At 45.9% G+C, this 18,960-nt stretch overlaps 1 long non-coding RNA gene across 1 annotated transcript; it reads left to right on the plus strand.

Annotated features, from left to right (window-relative positions):
* The first annotated feature begins 1,143 nt into the window (after positions 1-1,143).
* On the plus strand, positions 1,144-17,320 carry LOC115658866. The gene is made up of 3 exons (XR_004002396.1): positions 1,144-1,156; positions 9,440-9,448; positions 17,219-17,320. It is a non-coding gene; the product is annotated as an uncharacterized LOC115658866 (long non-coding RNA).
* Positions 17,321-18,960: the final 1,640 nt, after the last annotated feature.

Here is an 18,960-nt window from a genome sequence, read left to right on the forward strand (position 1 = left end):
TAGAAAATGTTGAATGATATATTTCTTATTTACTCTAGATTATGATAAATTTTTTACTTGTGTTTTGTGCCAAGCTCTGGATAGAAATTCACATTCACTTAAAAAGCACAAAAACAGCATTATTTTTTAAAAATTTAAATACAAGTACTTTAAATTTGATGGAAAGAAGAAAAAGTATACTAAAGTATGTTTTGCATTTAAAACTTATTTATTAAAGAAACGATTGCTCTACAGCGTTAGTGAATTTAAATTATTTCTGGACACCATGTCTTTAAAGATTTTTACAGTAGTCAAGCTCATCCTCCCACACCTCATTTTTATTCATAGATTGAAAGAGAAAAGTGACTTTCTTGCTTTTTCAACTCAATGGTTTTCTCACTGTTGAATGAATTAGTTATTGTACTGAATAAATTGAAGTGAAGAAAATATTCTCTGTGTCTGGAGAATCATAGAATATCAGGGTTGGAAGGGACCTCAGGAGGTCATCTAGTCCAACCCCCTGCTCAAAGCAGGACCAATTCCCAACTAAATTATCCCAGCCAGGGCTTTGTCAAGCCTGACCTTAAAAACTTCTAAGGAAGGATATTCCACCACCTCCCTAGATAACCCATTCCAGTGCTTCACCACTCTCCTAGTGAAAAAGTTTTTCCTAATATCCAACCTAAACCTCCCCCACTGCAACTTGAGACCATTACTCCTCATTCTGTCATCTGGTACCACTGAGAAGAGCCTAGTGCTGTCAAAAGCTGGGTTCACTCATCAACTCTAGTTCCAGGTGCGTAGCCAGTGAGTTCCAGCAGTTTAGTGTGTTCTTTAAAACTGGGCAACAAACGTGGATTGCTTAATATTATTTTTTGTATTTAATTTAAATTGTTTTAATAGATTATAATAAATTTAGGCCTTAATATAGGTTGTCATTTCAAATTTAATTTTAAGTAGATTTAAAAAAAAAAAATATTTACCACCCTGGGTTAGGCTTTGGGGAAATTTCTCAGGCCTACTTCCAAAAAAATCTTACAGCCATTGGTGTGGCCAGGGCTGTCAGGGCAATTAATCCAAGGCTACAGCAGTCAAATTCTGGAAAGGTTAGAGGGGGTACTGGAGAGCTCAGTTCTTCCCAGAGAAGCAGAGTAGACGACTGCTCTTGCACTTCTGAGTGTGGATCCTGCCAGAATTCATGTGAAATCACACAGAGATTCCACCTCCCACCCCCAATTTAAAAAAAACAACAAACCCCACCATTCTTAGGTACTAATATTTGTTTGACTGGCAGAGAGCTCAGGGTATGTGTGGAAGGTGCTGGGGACAACTAAGAGGACAGTCCCAGACTTTTTTGCAGGTAGCAAGTAGAGTTCACATTAAACCCCTTCTCTGCCCAAATGCAGGAATTTGGGTGATGATGGTGGGGAACCTGCAGGGTGACAGTCCAGATTCACCAGTCATCATTTCTGTGTAGGTTCAGTTGGGAGCCCCAGTTGTTCAATGTGGTGTGAGGGGAACTGAGGCAGTTTTACAGCCTGGAGTCCTAGGTAGTATAACCCCTCTCTGATAGGGCCAGGGAAATGTGGGTGATTATTGGAGTGTCCCCCACTCAGCATCAGGGGAGACTTGTGTGATTAGACTTGTGTGACTGCTGTGATCCAGGAACTTCTTGAAGCTAACTGGCAGAGGGCACAGGGGTTGCATGGAATTTTACAGGGATCCCCTGGGTCTGTCATATGCATAATTCACTAAAAGGTGGCATATGAGATCTCAGAGCCAGTAAGGCATCAGTCATCGTAACCATTGTGAAATGTAGGTAAGGATAATATGTAAGGAGCTGTGTTCCTAGGCTGGAAATTACAACCTTCAGGTCTGAGTTAAAGAAGGTCACTAGGAGATGACAAACACCTTGCTTTTTTCTGACAGGCAGGCACCACTCATCTATCTAGTTATATGACAATTTTGTAACAAATGAACAAGAAATTACAAAAATCTACAAAGAACACATAGCTGGAGGGGTCCGGTTTATGAATGAAGATCAAAGGACTGTATGATATATCTGCAGTTGCAAAAGGACACTGTTGTATCTTTAACCTAGAAAGTAAACTGAGAGCGGGTTTGCATCTTGAATGGAAGATCACAGCCAAGCCTGGGTGTAATACGCTGGAAAGCTTTTGGGTGAGCTTTAACTCTTAGGACATTATGTCCTATTGCTTAAATTTCGGCTGTGTGTGTTATGATTTTATCGTATCCTTTGTTTCCAATATTTATGCTTGCTTTCATTTGAATCTCTGTACTTTGTTAAATAAACGTAGACTTCTTTATAGAGAAAGGAAGTGTAAGTGCTGTATTAAGCAGAACCGCGTTCTGCAATGTAACTGAAAAGACAGAGTGCACTGTCCCATTGGGAACAGAGGATGTTCTGAGAGTATCCAGTGGATCAGAGGCTTGAATCTCCAGACAGATGCTCAGAGAACTCAGATGTTGGAAAGTATCCATCCTTAATCTGTAAAGAGAGCAGGTCTGGCAGAGGCCTGAAGGGCAGTGCTTGTGCTGCCAGAGGCTGGAGGTGTCAGGGACTAGACAAGAATTCCTTACTCTAAGGCAGTGGTTCTCAACCTATTTACCATTGTGGGCCGCATCCAATACTACCTCTATGACCCTGAGGATGTCACGTGGGCCGCAGCTCTGTGGTGACTGGGCCGCAAATAGCCCGTGGCCCAGAGGTGGAGAACTACTGCTCTAAGGGCAGGTGGTAGGGAGGTGCCTCACAACCTTGGGTACCACAGGGAAGTGTCACATTTGCTGCCTCCTCCATTGTGGTTCAGTTTTAGGGAAGTACCAACAGATGTTTATTGACACTATGGAAGTTATCTGTTGTTTCCATGATGACCTTTAGTAAGAGGCGCATGCACTGTCCAGTCCTCTCTCTTCTACAGCAGCTTCTCTCTCTTTAGGCCATAGTGATTAGTAGCAACCTTGTGACAATTGCAGCATAGGTATGGAGCTGCTGGGTGTTGCCCTGGGGGAATGCACCTCTTTGTTAGGTCTGCAGTCATGTAGAGGGAGCAGACAGCCTTTTATCCTTAGTAATTTACATGGACAGAGCAGGGGGTGAAGTGGCAGCAGAAACACATTTAAAAGTTACCCTTTAGACTGAGCCCCTGAAATACTGGTTCTGGCTGATTACTGCTAGAAGCAGGTGGTGACAGATGAGACAGCAATGAGAACACAGAATCGTGCTCCTGATCATATCACTTGTGCTATTGGAGCACTGTCTCCTGAGAGTTCAGAGGAGACCAAAAAGAGTATGAGGGGGAACAAGACACTCTCATGGGTGGAAGTACTAGCACCCTCGTGCCACATTGCCTCCACTGGAACCAACATGGTTGAGTGGGATGGTCAGCTATCCAGGGTATGTTCCAAGAGTTCTGCTTTGCCACATCACACACCACAGGAAAAAGTTACCTGGAAGTCATGCAAGAAATCCAAGACTATATAAAACTCCTGACAATAGCAATCCAACACAAAAAGTGGGGCCATCTACAACTACTCCACAACCCACAGAACACTATCTCCAGGAGAAACCTTGCCACCAGTACCCACCACATGATAAATTGATGTTGTATAGTGTTCAAGTCTGCCCCTCACTGGAACTGAATTATTTGTACTCAAGGGACTGAACCTCTCCCCCACCATAGAACCTGATACCATACTAACATGTGGAGAACTAGAATAATTCATCCACCGTCTCTGACTCAAAAGAATTTCGCAACAATGACACCACTCACAATTACCACATACCCACTGACAATCATAAGAAAGGACAGTCGTCTGACTTGACACCACAGGGTGGATGAAACCGATCTTGATCATTACATTTATTGCTTTGGGGGGAAAAAGTTGAAATCCTTAGCAAATATCACATTCACCAAAATCTCTCCACCATCAGGAGGACAGCCACATAGTCCCTGAAATCTAGCTACCAGATAGTGATCAAACCAGCAGAGAAAGGTGATGCCATTGTAGTCCTTAACAATGCAGGCTACGTTGAGGCCAATAACAACTCTACGACACCTATAAAGAAGTCCAAGACTCCACAACACAATTTACCCAGGAATTTAAGATAATAAAATCCTTCCTCAAACAACTCCAAGAGAAACTCATCCCTCACAAACTCACCCCAGGGATCTTCTACACCAGTGGGTCAAGCTTTTTTAATGGCGACCTCTTTCACATCACAAGCCTCTGAGTGTGACCCCCCTAATAAATTAAACACACTTTTAAATATATTTAACACCATTATAAATGCTGGAGGTAAGTGGGGTTTGAAGTGGAGGTTGACAGCTCACGACCCCCCATGTAATGACCTCCTGACCCCCTGAGGGACCCTTACCCCCAGTTTGAGAACCCCTGTTCTACACACTTACGAAGATACACAAACAAGGGAACCCAGGCAGACTTATCATATCTGGCCATGCCACTCTTACTGAAGGAATATTGGGACTCCTAGAACCATCCTCAAACCACTCACCACACCAAGGGCCAGTTTCCGCCAAGACAACTCATAGGTGCCGACCTTCCAAAGTGTCGGTGGGTGCTTAATCCCTGGCTCTGCCACAGGCACTACCCCCACTCCACTCCACTCCTTCTCCCAAGGTCCTGCCTCTTCCTGCCCACTTACCCCACCCCTTCCTGCCCCACTTCACCCCTTCCTCCAAGGCCCTACCCCACCTCTTCCCACCCAGTTCTTCCCCCTCCCAAGAGCGCGCCACATCCTCACTCCTCCCCCCCCCCCAGCCTCCTGCACACTGCAAAACAGCTGATTGTGGTGGATGGGAGGCACATGGAGGGAGGTGGAAGCCCTGATCCATGGGGCCCACCGATGTGCGGGATGCGCTAGGAGGCGCTGATAGGGGGGCTGCCGGTAGGTGCTCAGCACCCACCATTTTTTCCCCAGGGGTGCTCCAGCCTCGGAGCACTCATGAAGTCAGCACCTATGATACAACCAACTTCCTCAACAATCTCCACAATATTAACCTCCCCCTCAGAACACCATTCATGCCACCATGGATGTTACTTCCCCATACAACAACATCCCTCACAATGACAGCATAGCTGCCTGCCTCAAATATTTACAGGAAAATGGGCAACACTCAGATAGCCACACCAAACACATCACCCGTCTCATTCATTTTATCCTCACCCGTAACAATTTTACTTTAACACCACACTTTTGTTTCCCATGGTTTGCCCAATCATGGGTACTAGAATGGCCCACCAATATGCCAACATCTTCCTGGGCCACCTAGAAGAAGAATTTCTAGACAAATGCACAACAAAATCCAACAACGATATTTGCATCCTCTGGATATACAACAAACTCGCTCATAGATTTCCACCGCAACTTCAATAATTACCACCTGTCCATTAAACTCTCTCTGGAACACTTCCACACTAGCATCAACTTGCTGGATACCATGATCAGCTTCAACAATTAAATCCTTCAGATAACTATATACACAAGAAACCCAGAGATCATCATGCCTGTCTTCATAGATCCAGTAACCACCCCAAATACACCAAGAAATCTGTTATCTATGGCCAGGTACTCAGATTCCACAGAATGTGCTCCTGTCATAAAGAGATAAGTAAGAGTTAATAGAACAAAAGTGCTTCCTATCTCTTTGCCTGGAAAGGGTTAACAAGAACAGTGAGCCTGGCTGTCACCTGACCAGAGGACCAATCAGAGGACAGGATACTTTCAAATCTTGAGAGAGGGAAATTTTGTGTGTGCTGTTAGTTTTTGGTTGTTAAGTATCAGAGGGGTAGCTGCGTTAGTCTGGATCTGTAAAAGCAGCAAAGAATCCTGTGGCACCTTATAGACTAACAGACGTTTTGGAGCATGAGCTTTCGTGGGTGAACACCCACCCACGAAAGCTTATGCTCCAAAACGTCTGTTAGTCTAAAAGGTGCCACAGGATTCTTTGCTGCTTTTTGGTTGTTGTTCACTCTGGGGGCTCAGAGGGACCAGACGCGCAACCAGGTTTCTCTCCAATCTCTCCTATACAGGCTCTTATAAGTTCAGAATAGTGAGTACTAGGTTGATAAAGTGAGTTAGGCTTATGGTTGTTTTCTTTATTTGCAAATGTGTATTTGGTTGGAAGGAGTTCAAATTGGTATTTTGCTGAAAAGATTTTAATTTGTACTTGTATACTTAGGCTGGGAGGGTATTCCCAGTGTCTATAGCTGAAAGACCCTGTACCTATTCCATTTTTTAAATTTACAAAGATAATTTTTACTGTTTTTTCTTTCTTTAATTAAAAGTTTCTTGTTTAAGAACCTGATTGTTTTTTTATTCTGGGGTGAGACCCCAGGGGACGGGGTCTGGATCCACCAGGGAATTGGTGGGGAGAAAGGAGGGAAGGGGGAAAGAGAGGTTATTTTCTCTCTGTGTTAGGATTACTTTCTCTCTCAGGGAGAGTCTGGGAGCGGGAGAGAGAAGGAGGGGGGAAGGTGAATTTTCCTCTCTGTTTTAAGATTCAAGGAGTTTGAATCACAGTGATCTTCCAGGGTAATCCAGGGAGGGGAAGCCTGGGAGAGGCAATGGTGAGGCAAAGGGTTTACTTTCCTTGTGTTAAGATCCAGAGGGTCTGGGTCTTGGGGGTCCCCGGGCAAGGTTTTGGGGGGAACAGAGTGTACCAGGCACTGGAATTCCTGGTTGGTGGCAGCGCTACAAGTACTAATCTGGTAATTGAGCTTAGAGGAATTCATGCTGGTACCCCATCTTTTGGACGCTAAGGTTCAGAGTGGGGGAATTATACCATGACAGCTCCAGGGAAGTCTGGAATATATACCCCTAACATATTCAAAACTGCCTTCACCAAAAAAGGACACTCCACCAGAGTAGATGTAATCATGGAATGGGCCATCCAAATACACCAAGAGAACTTGCTATAATACAGAAATAACCCCCTCCCCTCCCGACCACACATCCTTAATTGTCACCTACCACTCCACACTGGATCCCATACAGGGTATCAAACAACTACAACCCATTCTCAGTAGGGACACGATCCTGAAATAAATCTTTCCTGAACCCCCTTCTCTGACCTTCAAACAACCCCCAACCTCTCCAAGCTCGTAATCAGAAGCAAGTTCCCCACAGACCACTTCAAAGTGGCACCAGACCTTGCCAGAACAGGTGAAAAACCTGCAAACATCTCTCTGCTGCTACAGTGATCAACACTGCCCCATAACCCATTTTCCAGGATACATCGGTACAGCACAGGCCTATCATAACATATTGTATACCTCATCCAGTGCACTAAATGCCTCCAATAAAACTATGTGAATGAAGTCAGACAATTGCTATCCTTTTGAACAAACTCACACAGGAAAATAATGAGACAAAACACCCCATCACCTGTGAGTAAACACTTTTCACAAAGTGATCACTCTATATCTGACTGATCAGTCCTCATCTTCAAATGAAACCTGCACAACACTTTCAAAAGATGAGCCTGCGATCTTAAATCCATAATTTTGGTACATACTAAAAATTATGGACTGAATAGAGACACTGGATTTATAGCTTATTAAAGCATTCTGTAAACCACCACCAAGGCCCCCCAACTGCTTTCTCACCCCCCCTTCCTCCTATGACTGGAGGGGTGTTAATGGGCCATTTCACTTGAATGATCCCTTGAATTATGTGTGAACTACTTATTCTACACAATCTGTTCCACCTTGTATTTAGCAGTAACATTCTGAGGGCAGGTCTACACTACAAACTTGTATCAGTGCAGCTTCACTGATGCAGCTGCACTGCTGCAGCGCTTCTGGTGAAGACATGCCCATGGAAGAGAGCACTACCATTGGTTTAATAACTCCACCTCCACAACATATCACTGATTACACCGGGGTGGGAGGTGGGGATTAGGTCAATATAACTACCTTGCTCAGTGGTGTGGATTTTTCACATCCCTGAGTGAGGTAGTTATAGCAAAGTATGTAGCGTAGACCTTGCCGAAGTTAGTTTCCAGAACTGAAGAAGAACTCTGTATGAGCTCAAAAACTTGTCTCTCTTACTAAGGGCTTGTCTACACTAGCACTTTATAGCACTACAACTGTTCCGCTCAGAAGTGTCAAAAAACACCCCCCTGAGCGCTGCAAGTTTCAGTGCTGTAATGTGGCAGTGTAAACAGTGTTGCAGCACTGGTAGCTACACCCTTTGTGGAGGTAGCTTTTTAGAGTGCTGGGAGAGCTCTCTCCCAGCAGTGTGCCACAACTACACAAGCCACACTAAAGCGCTGCCACGTTGCCAGTGAAGACATGCCCTAACAGAAGTTGGTTCCATAAAAGATATTTCCTCCCCCACCTTGTCTCTGGAGTCTGGAAGGAATTTCCCCCTGCAATATGATGGGTTGTTTCCCTTTCATTCTGAGGAGTTGAGTTCATTTCTAATGCCAAGATGGAAACAATATTTCAGAGTAAATATCAATCACAATATTGGTTCAGTTCCCTTCTCAATTCTCATTTGTTTGTGCCAGTTCCTAAAAACTGCAGTTTTATATTAGTAATCAGCTCATACCTTATGCTCCTGGTAGGTTTACTGGTTGCCTTCAAAGGAGTTAGGGAGGAATTTTCTAGGTGGATTTTTCTCCTTTCTGTGGAGGGAATCAACAAAACCTCCACTGCCATTGGACCTAATTGGAAATCTCAGCAGAAAGGTCAATATTGGGCAATGGAGAGTGAACTATCCTCATCCCTCCCGATGAGGGCTAAACCCTTTAGGAAGCTTGCACTGCCTTTGCCTATGTTTCTGTGCCTCTTGTGTGCACAGAGTGTAAAGCAACCAGAAGCAGATGCTTTGACAGCTCCCTCCTCTTGTGGCTCTAATAAGAATTGCCACAACTCTTTTAAAAGTTAACCAAACATGAAATTCCCTCCCTTTGAAGTTAATGGGAGTTTTCCATTGACTTCACTGGGACTAGGACTTAACCCAAAGACCAAGTGCAACACTAAACAAAAAACAGCCAACCAAATGTACCATGGACATAGTCAGGTGTCAGGGACACCTGCAGTGATACATGTGTGCCTGGTTAGAACTGAATTGCTGCCTGGCTAACTATACAGTTTCTGCTTACAGGGATTTTTCAGGCATGTAAACAGGAGTTCAAAAAAACATTTCAGGACTTAAGCTGAGCCAAGAGCCTCACTCTTGAAAGAGCATTTTTTACAAAATTTGAAATATAGCTGGAGGGAAACTAGGATTGTTTATTGAAGTTAAATTATGAAAAATAAGTAAATATACAAATAAGACAGTGACATCAGATGCCTTTGAATGGATCCTATATAGAGCTTAAATGGACTCCTCCATGGTGGCCAGTTTGCCTCCACAACACATTTTTCCTTATCTCTCGGTATGGAGACCCTTGGCTCGCTGAAACAGCAGCTACAGGAGGTGTAAAGAGACAGCTCTCTGGCTAGGCATCTGTGCTGTGCCTCTATCCTTATCTCAAATATGCAGGAAATCCAGACCCCAAGTGTTAGGCTGGACACCCCAAGCACAATGGCTGGTATTTTAGTACCAGCGCAGCACTAGTTTCTTGTGGCTGGGTCCTTATGAAATGTACATGTGAATAACTAGATTATCCATGTCCTTGGCTACGGCAGAGCAGCTAGGTACATTTACATACTGTCATGAGAGCCTAGAGATTAGGGTTTAGATAATCAAAATCCACTTTGTAAAAAAGCCAGAAATATGGATGTAAGTAACGGTCTTGAAGAGGACCATTGCACCTTCTCAGGAAAAACATTAAGCTCCAGTGGTCTCCTGCCTGCAGCCATCACGTAAGAGAGCATGGCCTACCTGTTCCCTCTTGTCACCCTCACTGAACTATCAGAGAGTTGCTCAGGTATGCTCTCCAATACCACATGGCCCTGCAGCAAATATCTGCAGCAGCCTCAAAACCCCAGGGTACAATCCAGCCCTGAAGGTTTCTAAATGTCCTGCAGTATGACCTAATGTAATGGCATGGTGCCCTCCTCTCATGAGCACCCCTTTTCTCAAGTGTGTCTGTGGTCTTTAGGTAGTCACAGCCCTGGTACTGGGCTGTACCCCCAGGGCTTCTGCCCTGGAGGCAATGGTTTCACCCTTTTGGTCTCAGCTCAGCCTCTTAACAGTTCAGATCCCCTTCTTGGGGTGTATCTCTGTCCAAATGTAGGCCACATCCTCAATGGCCTATGAGGGGAGTGGGGAACCAGGTCCACTCACTACTCTAGGTCCCAGCCCAGGGACCCTACAAATAGCAGTCACATGGCACCATGTCCCTTTAACTGCACTGCTTTCAGTTCCATGGGCCACTTCCCCACAGCCCCACCCTTATCCCAGGACTCATTTTAAATTCAGGCCCAGCAACCAGCCAGGAGCTCTTCCTCTCAGCCCTGGTCCCTGCTAGCATTGAGCTGTCCATGGTGCTGCAGTTCCAGGAGCACCATATGTAGGATTCCTGCCAAATTCACAGCCTTGAAAAACATGTCGCGGACTGTGAAAACTGGTCTTGTGTGCCTTTACCCTATACTATATAGATTTCATTAAGGAGACCACTGTTTCTCAAATTGGGGGTCTTAACTCAAAAGAGAGTTGCAGGGGGGAGCACAGTATTGCTACCCTTACTTCTGCACTGCCTTCAGAGCTGGGTGGCTGGACAGGTGTGGCTGCTGGCTAGGTGCCCAACTCTGAAGGCAGTGCCCCACCAACAGCAGCACAGAAGTAAGGGTGGCAATACCATACTATGCCACCCTGACTTCTGCTGTGCTGCCTTCAGTGCTGGGTGGCTGGAGAGTGGTGGCTGCTGACTGAGGGCCCAGCTCTGCAGGCAGCAGCTCAGAAGTAAGGGTGGCAATACCATGCCACACTTACTTTAAAGGCAGAACTGCCACCACCAGCAGTGCAGAAGTAGGGCATGGTATTGCCACCCTTACTTCTGCACTGCTACCTTCAGAACTGGGCTCCTGGCCAGCAGCCGCCACTCTTCAGCTGCCCAGCTCTAAAGACAGAACTAGCAGAAGTAAGGGTGGCAGTAGTGCAACTCCCCACCACACACACACACACCTTTTTGTTGGGTCAGGACCCCTACAATTACAACACTGTGAAATTTCAGGTTTAAATAGCTGAAATAATGAAATTTATGATTTTTTAAATCCTACGACCACAAAACTGATCAAAACGTACCATGAATTTGGTAGGGCCCTAACCATAAGCACTACTCTGGCTCCAGCAAGGAACTGCCTGTCTCTGGCTCTGCAGCTCCTTTTTATATGGCCTTCCTGGTCCCTGATTGGCTGCTCCCCCTGAAGTCACTCTAGGCTGGTTGGAGGACTCCTTTACTGCTCCTTTCCTAGGAGAGGTGTGTCAGGACACTAAGGCCTCCAGCAAGGGGCCTCTGGGCTTAGTCTACCCCATCACACCTAGTCTATACTTAAAGCATTTGCTGGTATAGCTGCATGTGAGACAAAGCTTATGCCACCTAAAGACATCTTTGGACAGTACCTCTTAAATCAGTTCCCCAAATGGAATAAGCTATACCAGCAACAGACTTTGCTGGTATAACTGTCTATACTAGGGCCTTTACTGGTATAGCCATGTCCATCAGAGGGGTGATATTACACACTCTAACCGCCATAGCTATGCCAACAATACTTTTAACATAGCCCAAGTGTATGTGAAAATGGCTTGCTCCTTAGAGTCAGCATTGCTCCATGACTCTGATATGTCAGAGCATTTCTCCCATATTCTAGGCTCATCACATCAGTTCAAATCCCAGACTCTAAAGCAGGTTTTCCAACCATTGCCCCTGTTGGGGGTTGGACTAAATACCTCCTGAGGTCCCTTCCAACCCTAATATTCTATAATTCTATGAAGGCAGAATATGTTATTTCAAACAGGGGCCACCATCAGTGCTGACGGCTTTGCATAGGTACCCATGGGTGCTCCAGGGTTAGAGCACTGTGACGTTATTAATATAAGCTGTGACCATATAGATCATTGGTGCAAACACTGTTATATATTTGCAGCAAATATTGTACAAAGGTTGTCATGTAAGGTGTCTATGAAAAAGTTATGATTCGCTAATTATGATTATGCTATCTGGATGTGTATCATTTTTGGAGTTTGAAGTTATGAATATTGGCTACATACTTGTATATCAATGTGTTTGATTCTGAAATAGCCTTAGTAAAGCATTTGGTCAGCTTCTTGAGAAAGGAATTTGCAAATTAAGTGCCCAATCAAGAAACACTTAACTGACAATGGATCTTGGGAGACTCCAATCCACATAAGAAGTCTTCCTAGCAACGTTCAAGATAGCATGTGAGCAATGGCTGCTGCCTGTAAAGAACTGAGTCATGCATGGACATGTGACTTGCCCATGTGACTCCAAACTCCATTTTGCTGTAATTTTCCACAGTAAGAACAAAAAGGTGCTGTTACACCTAGAAGAGATTATAAAAGGCACCTGCCTCAACTCCATCTGGTCTTCCATCCTGCTTCTTGCCTCTGGAGGAACTTTGTTCAGAGCTTCAGTTTGTAGCAAAGGACTGAATGACCCATCCCAGGTGTGGATATACTCCAGAGACTTGATTTAAACCTGCAGCTTATTCCATTACTGCCACAAGCCTGAACCAAGAACTTTGCCATTACTGTATGTAATTGATTCAATTTAACCAATTTTATGCATAAAATGAAAAATGTAGATGAGAGCTAAACCTTTAGATTCTAAAGGATTGGTAACAGCGTGATTCGTGAGTAAGATCTAACTTGTATAGTGACCTGGGTCTGGGGCTTGGTCCTTTAGGATTGGTGAACCTTTTTTCTTTCACTGGGGTATTGGCTTTCATAACCATTCATCCCCATAATGGTTGGCACTGGTGGGGATACTGGGAAATTGGAGTGTCTAAGGGAATTGCTTGTGTAACTGACGGTTGCCAGTAGGGTAAAACCAAAGTCTTCTCTGTTTGGCTGATTTGGTTTGCCTTGGTGTGCAAAGGAACCCCAGCCTTGGGTTGTAACTGCCCTGCTTTAAGCAGTTTGGTGGGACACAGAGTGTCAATTCAGGACAAAGCCAGCATCATTACAAGCACCCACAGGGGAAAAAATGGTGGGTGCTAAGCAACCACCAGCAACCCCCCTATCAGCTCCTCCATCCCCTCAAACACCTCCCAATCAGGGCCACCTGGGCCCTACAGGAGCCCAGCAAGCCCTGGCCTGGCAGTGGTCCAGGTCTTTGGCGGTGGGGGGCCCTTCAATGCTGACAAAGACGCAGAGCGAGTGAAGGCCCCCCCCTCCACTGCCGAAATGCCACCGAAGACACAGACTGCTGCCAGGTGAGAACAAGCTCTACAACTCCCCCGCTTTGCTCCAGGCCCCCTGAATCCTCTGGGTGGCCTTGCTCCCACCCACTGGCGGGCCCTGCAGATCAGTGCCTCCCACTCCCTGGGCATCCTGCCCACTGCAATCAGCTGGTTTGCAGCATTCAGGAGGCTCTTGGGGGAGACAGGGAAGACACAGCATGCTCGAGAAGGGGGCAAAATTGGGTGGGAAGAGGCAGGGAGGGGGTTGAGTGGGAACAAGAAGAGGCAGGGCAGAGATACAGCCTTGGGGGAAGGGGTGGAATGGGGGCAGAGCCTGGGGCAGAGCACCCCCCCGGCACTTTGGAAAGTTGGGGCCTGTGGGGGCTCTGTTCAACTCCCTCTAGGGCACTCTAGGACAAGAAGCCACCCCAGGGAATTCCCCAGGCAGGATGGGGGAGCTCCCAGGGAGCACAGAGCAGGCTTTGCCTGCTCCTAGGCCTCACACTCTCCAGCTCTGATACTGGGGTGGGGAAGGGTCGGTGCTGGAGTACATGTCAGCAGCTGGACAAGTGGTGAACCTATACTCCATGAATGGATCTAGTTCTTTTTGGAACTCTGTTGTAGTCTTGGCCTTCACAATAACTTCTGGTAGAGTTCCACAGACTGTGCATTGTGAAGAAATACTTCCTTTTGTTTGTTTTAAACCTGCTGCCTACTAATTTCATTTGGTGACCCCTAGTTCTTGTGTTATGGAGGAGTAAATAACTTCCTTATTTACTTTCTCCACACCAGTCATGATTTTATAGACCTCAATCATATCCCCCTTAGTATTCTCTTTTCCTGGCTGGAAAGTCCCAGTCATATTAATCTCTCCTCATATGGAAGCTGCTCCATACCTCTAATCATTTTGGTTGCCCTTTTCTAATTCCAATATATCTTTTTTGAGATGGGGGCAACTACATCTGCACGCAGTGTTCAAGATGTGGGTATACCGTGTGTCATAAACAGAGTGTTAAGAGTTAATGTCTCTTATACCTGAAAAGGGTTACACGTAGGGAACTGGACACCTGACCAGAGGACCAATCAGGAGACAAGATACTTTCAAAGCTGGGTGGAGGGAAGTTTTTGTGTGAGTTCTTTGTTCTTCTCTTGGAGGGTCTGAGAGAGACCAGACATTATTATAGGCTCTCTAAGTTTCTTTTCATAGGGCTTGTCTACATCAGAAAGTTGCAGCGCTGGTGAGGGAGTTACAGCGCTGCAACTTTGAAGGTGTACACATCTGCAGGGCATCACCAGCGCTGCAACTCCCTGTTTGCAGCGCTGGCCGTACTCCCGTTTTGTCTCGGGTGTAGAGGATCCAGCGCTGGTGATCCAGCGCTGGTAATCCAATGTAGACACTTACCAGCGCTTTTCTTGACCTCCGTGGAAGGAGGAAGCCTCTGGTAATCAAGCTGGTCTCCTTTCCTGGTTTGCTCTCTCGTTCCCGGAACCCCGAGCAAGCAGGTCTCCTTCTCTGCGGTTTGCTGGGTGGCTCCGGGAACACGAGAGCAAACCGCGGCGAAGCTGGTCTCCTTCCCCGGTTTGCTCTCTCGTTCCCGGAACCCCGAGCAAGCAGGTCTCCTTCCCTGCGGTTTGCAGGGTGGCTCCGGGAACGCGAGAGCAAACCGCGGCGAAGCTGGTCTCCTTCCCCGGTTTGCTCTCTCGTTCCCGGAACCCCGAGCAAGCAGGTCTCCTTCCCTGCGGTTTGCTGGGTGGCTCCGGGAACGCGAGAGCAAACCGCGGCGAAGCTGGTCTCCGTCCCCGGTTTGCTCTCTCGTTCCCGGAACCCCGAGCAAGCAGGTCTCCTTCGCTGCGGTTTGCTGGGTGGCTCCGGGAACGCGAGAGCAAACCGCGGCGAAGCTGGTCTCCTTCCCCGGTTTGCTCTCTCGTTCCCGGAACCCCGAGCAAGCAGGTCTCCTTCCCTGCGGTTTGCTGGGTGGCTCCGGGAACGCGAGAGCAAACCGCGGCGAAGCTGGTCTCCTTCCCCGGTTTGCTCTCTCGTTCCCGGAACCCCGAGCAAGCAGGTCTCCTTCCCTGCGGTTTGCTGGGTGGCTCCGGGAACGCGAGAGCAAACCGCGGCGAAGCTAGTCGCCTTTCCCGGTTTGCTCTCACGTTCCCGGAACCCCCCTTGAAGCCACCCAACAGCGCTGCAGTGTGGCCACATCTAACACCACTTGCAGCGCTGGTTGCTGTAAGTGTGGCCACTCTGCAGCGCTGGCCCTATACAGCTGTACTAATACAGCTGTAACAACCAGCGCTGCAAAATTTTAGATGTAGACATGGCCATAGAGTAAGTAAAACAGGCGGTTTAGGCTTTAATTGTTTTAACTCTATTTGCAATTGTGGATCTGGCTGGTTAACTTTTACATGTGTAGTTGCTGGGAATTTTTTGATTTGTATTGGTACTGGGGGGAAGGTCTCTTTCTGGTATCTGTAAGCTATAAGACTCTGTAATAGTTACATCTTGAAGTTACAGAGATAATTCTTTACTTTTTCCTTTCTTTTATTAAAAGATTTCTTTTTAGAGAACCTGACTGATTGTTTTTTTCTCTGTTTCCCTTGTTTTATCCCAGGGGATTGGGATAACTCACCAGGACAGGTGCGGAGACGGTGGAGGGGAGAGAAAATCTCTCTGTTTTCCTTGAATCTGTTTGCCTCTTTGTGGAAGGGAAGGGAGATGCTTCTCTGTATGGTGATTTAAGAGGTTGGATCAGTATCTCTCAGAATAGCCCAGGGAGGGAAATTCTGGGAGGGGGAGAGGTGGGGGAATGGCTTATTTCTCCTTGTTTTAAGAACCCAAGGGATCTGGGTTCTTGGGGTCCCCAGGGAAGGTTTTGGGGGGACCAGAGGGTATCAGGCCCTGGAAAATTCCTGATTGGTGGCAGCATATCAGATCTAAGCTGGTAATTAAGCTTAGGGAAACTCATGCTAGTACCATTTTTGGACGCTAAGGTCCAGAACTGGGAAAGAATGCTAGGACACCTTGTGTGACCGGTTCAGTCACAGAGACCCCCTTGGGACTGTCACCTGTCATGCTGAAATTACCTCTGAGCCTGTTTCCCTGCCAGCCTGGGACTCCAGAACCCTGCCTTGTTCAACCAGACACACTAGCCTGCTGCAACAGAGACCCAGGTCTGGTCCATACCCCCAAGCTGTAGACTTTAACCAAAAACTGCTCAGCAGGTCACCGATCTCCAGCACCCAGTTCCCAATTGGATCCAAACCCTAAATAAATCCATTTTACTCTATATAAAGCTTATAGAGGGCAAACTTATACATTGTCTGCCCTCTATAACACTGATAAAGAGATATGTTTGCCCCTCCCCCCCATTAATCACTTACTCTGGGTTTATTAATAAACCAAAGTGATTTTATTAAGTATAAAAAGTAGGATTTAAGTGGTTTCAACAAAGTAAGTTAACAAGCTGAATAAAACAAAAACATGCGTTTCTAACCCTAATACATTACTCACCCTCAGATGTTCTAATAAGCTTCTTTCACAGATTAGACTCATTCATAGTCTGGAGCCAATCCTCTCCGCTGATACAGTCCTTGTTAGTTCCAGCTCAGGTGGTGACTAGGGGATTTCTCATGACTGACAGCCATCTTTGTTCTGTTCCACCCCTTTATATAGCTTTGGCCAAAGGCAGGAATCTTTTGTCTCTCTGGGTCCCTACCCTCAGAAAAGGACCAGATTTAAGATGGATTTCACCATCATGCAACATGGTCACATGTCATGTGAGACCTCAACTTCCATTTTTCCTGGGCTGGCTTACATGAACACAGGAAGGCTTGCAAGTAAACAGAGCCATTTACAAACAATTGGCCTAGTCAATGGAAGCCATCAAGGTTTTAAACCACCATCAATGGCCCACACTTTTCATAATTACAGTAGGACCCCAGAGTTATACTTTATATTTCTAGTTTCAGATACAAGGAGGATACATACAAATAGGAGGAATGTATTCAGTAGGTTATAACTTGTTATGATACCTTACAAGACCTTTTGCATAAAGCATATTCCAATTACATCATATTTACACTCAAACATATTTCCAAAAAACATATGGAGTGCAACATCACACCATGGATTTTCTCTGATCTAGCCCTGTAATGATTCCCAACATTCTGGGTCTGGGGATATAGGGTTGTCAATAGTCCCTTATTATCAGGAATGTCCCTTATTTTTTTCTCTGTACAACAAAATCAGGAGTTGCTAAGTGGTGCAAAAAGCAGCAAGAAATGCCTCAATGAATGTAGGTGACTAATACTAATAAATGAGAGGAGGGGTGGGACAGAAGTGCTAAGAAAACAGTCCCTTATTTTTTAAATACAAGAGTGGTCTGGTGCCACTCTTCCATCTTTTCTTCACACCATGCCCCCTCCCCCACACCTCAGAGTGCTCTCTTTGTGAATCAGCTCGCCTGCCAGGTGACTATTTAATCCTCCATTTTTGGGGTGCCAGAGTCACACTGGAGAAGTTGTCTGTATGCTGTATCAGGCAGTCTTCTAGTCCAAATCCAGATTCAGTGCTACTTTCCTCAATGGCTAGTAGGGGAACCCAGGCCTAGGGACCCTATGCCTAGCATCACAATCTACTCAATCTCCGATCCTGTTGCTGTTTCCATGAACTCCTTCCTAACTCACTTTTCTATCTCCTGGCCCATCTATGGGTCTACAAGCCCAAGCTTCCTCTGCTCCCAGTGGCTACTTCACTCCTCTCAGCTTCTTGCCAGACTCTGAAGTCCAGGACAGCATTGCAGGGCTTACCGTCACCCTAGAACTCCTCCTTATCCCTAGCCAAATGCCTTTCTGTCTAGGGTGTGACGGCAAAGCTCCTCCTTATAGCCCTCTCTAGCTCTCAGCTTCCTGGCTTTATACAAGCTCAACCTGCCCCTGCTCAGCTGGGCTTGATCATCAGTCTTTGTCAGAGCCTGGCTCGCCTCCAGGAGTAGCCTATAAGGTTAATTACCCCTTTTTAACCTGTTCAGTCCTTTATGGGGTGAACACCCCACCACAGGCAGACAGGGCATTGTGTCATATCATAAGAACATAAGAACAGTCATACAGAGTTAGACCGTAGTCCATCTTGTCCAGTATCCTGTCTCTAACAGTGGCCCATACCAGAGGTTCACAGGAATGTACAGAAGAGTGTAATTCTGGAGTGCTCCACCTCTATCAATCATCCACTCCCAGATTCTGATTGTCAAAGGTTAGGGTCAGCCTAAGCATAGGGTCATATCTTTGACCATCTTGGCTAATAGCCATTGATGGACCTATGCTTCATGAATTTATGCAGTTCTTTTTTGAACCCAGTTACACTTTTGGCCAGCACAACATCACTTGGCAATGAGTTCCACAGGTTAGTTGGATGTTGTGTGAAAAAGTACTTCCTCTTGTTTATATTATACCTGCTGCCTATTAATTTTATCCAGTAACTTCTCATTTTTTTATTGTGTGAAAGGGTAAATAGCACTTCATTTTTTCCACACCATTCATATTTTAGAGCTCTATAAATATTTTATACATCTCTGTCTTATCCCCCCACAACTAAATAAAAGAGACTAACATATTTTTTCTAAG

Source organism: Gopherus evgoodei, chromosome 10 (assembly GCF_007399415.2).
Source record: "Gopherus evgoodei ecotype Sinaloan lineage chromosome 10, rGopEvg1_v1.p, whole genome shotgun sequence".
Classification (NCBI taxonomy): domain Eukaryota; kingdom Metazoa; phylum Chordata; order Testudines; family Testudinidae; genus Gopherus; species Gopherus evgoodei.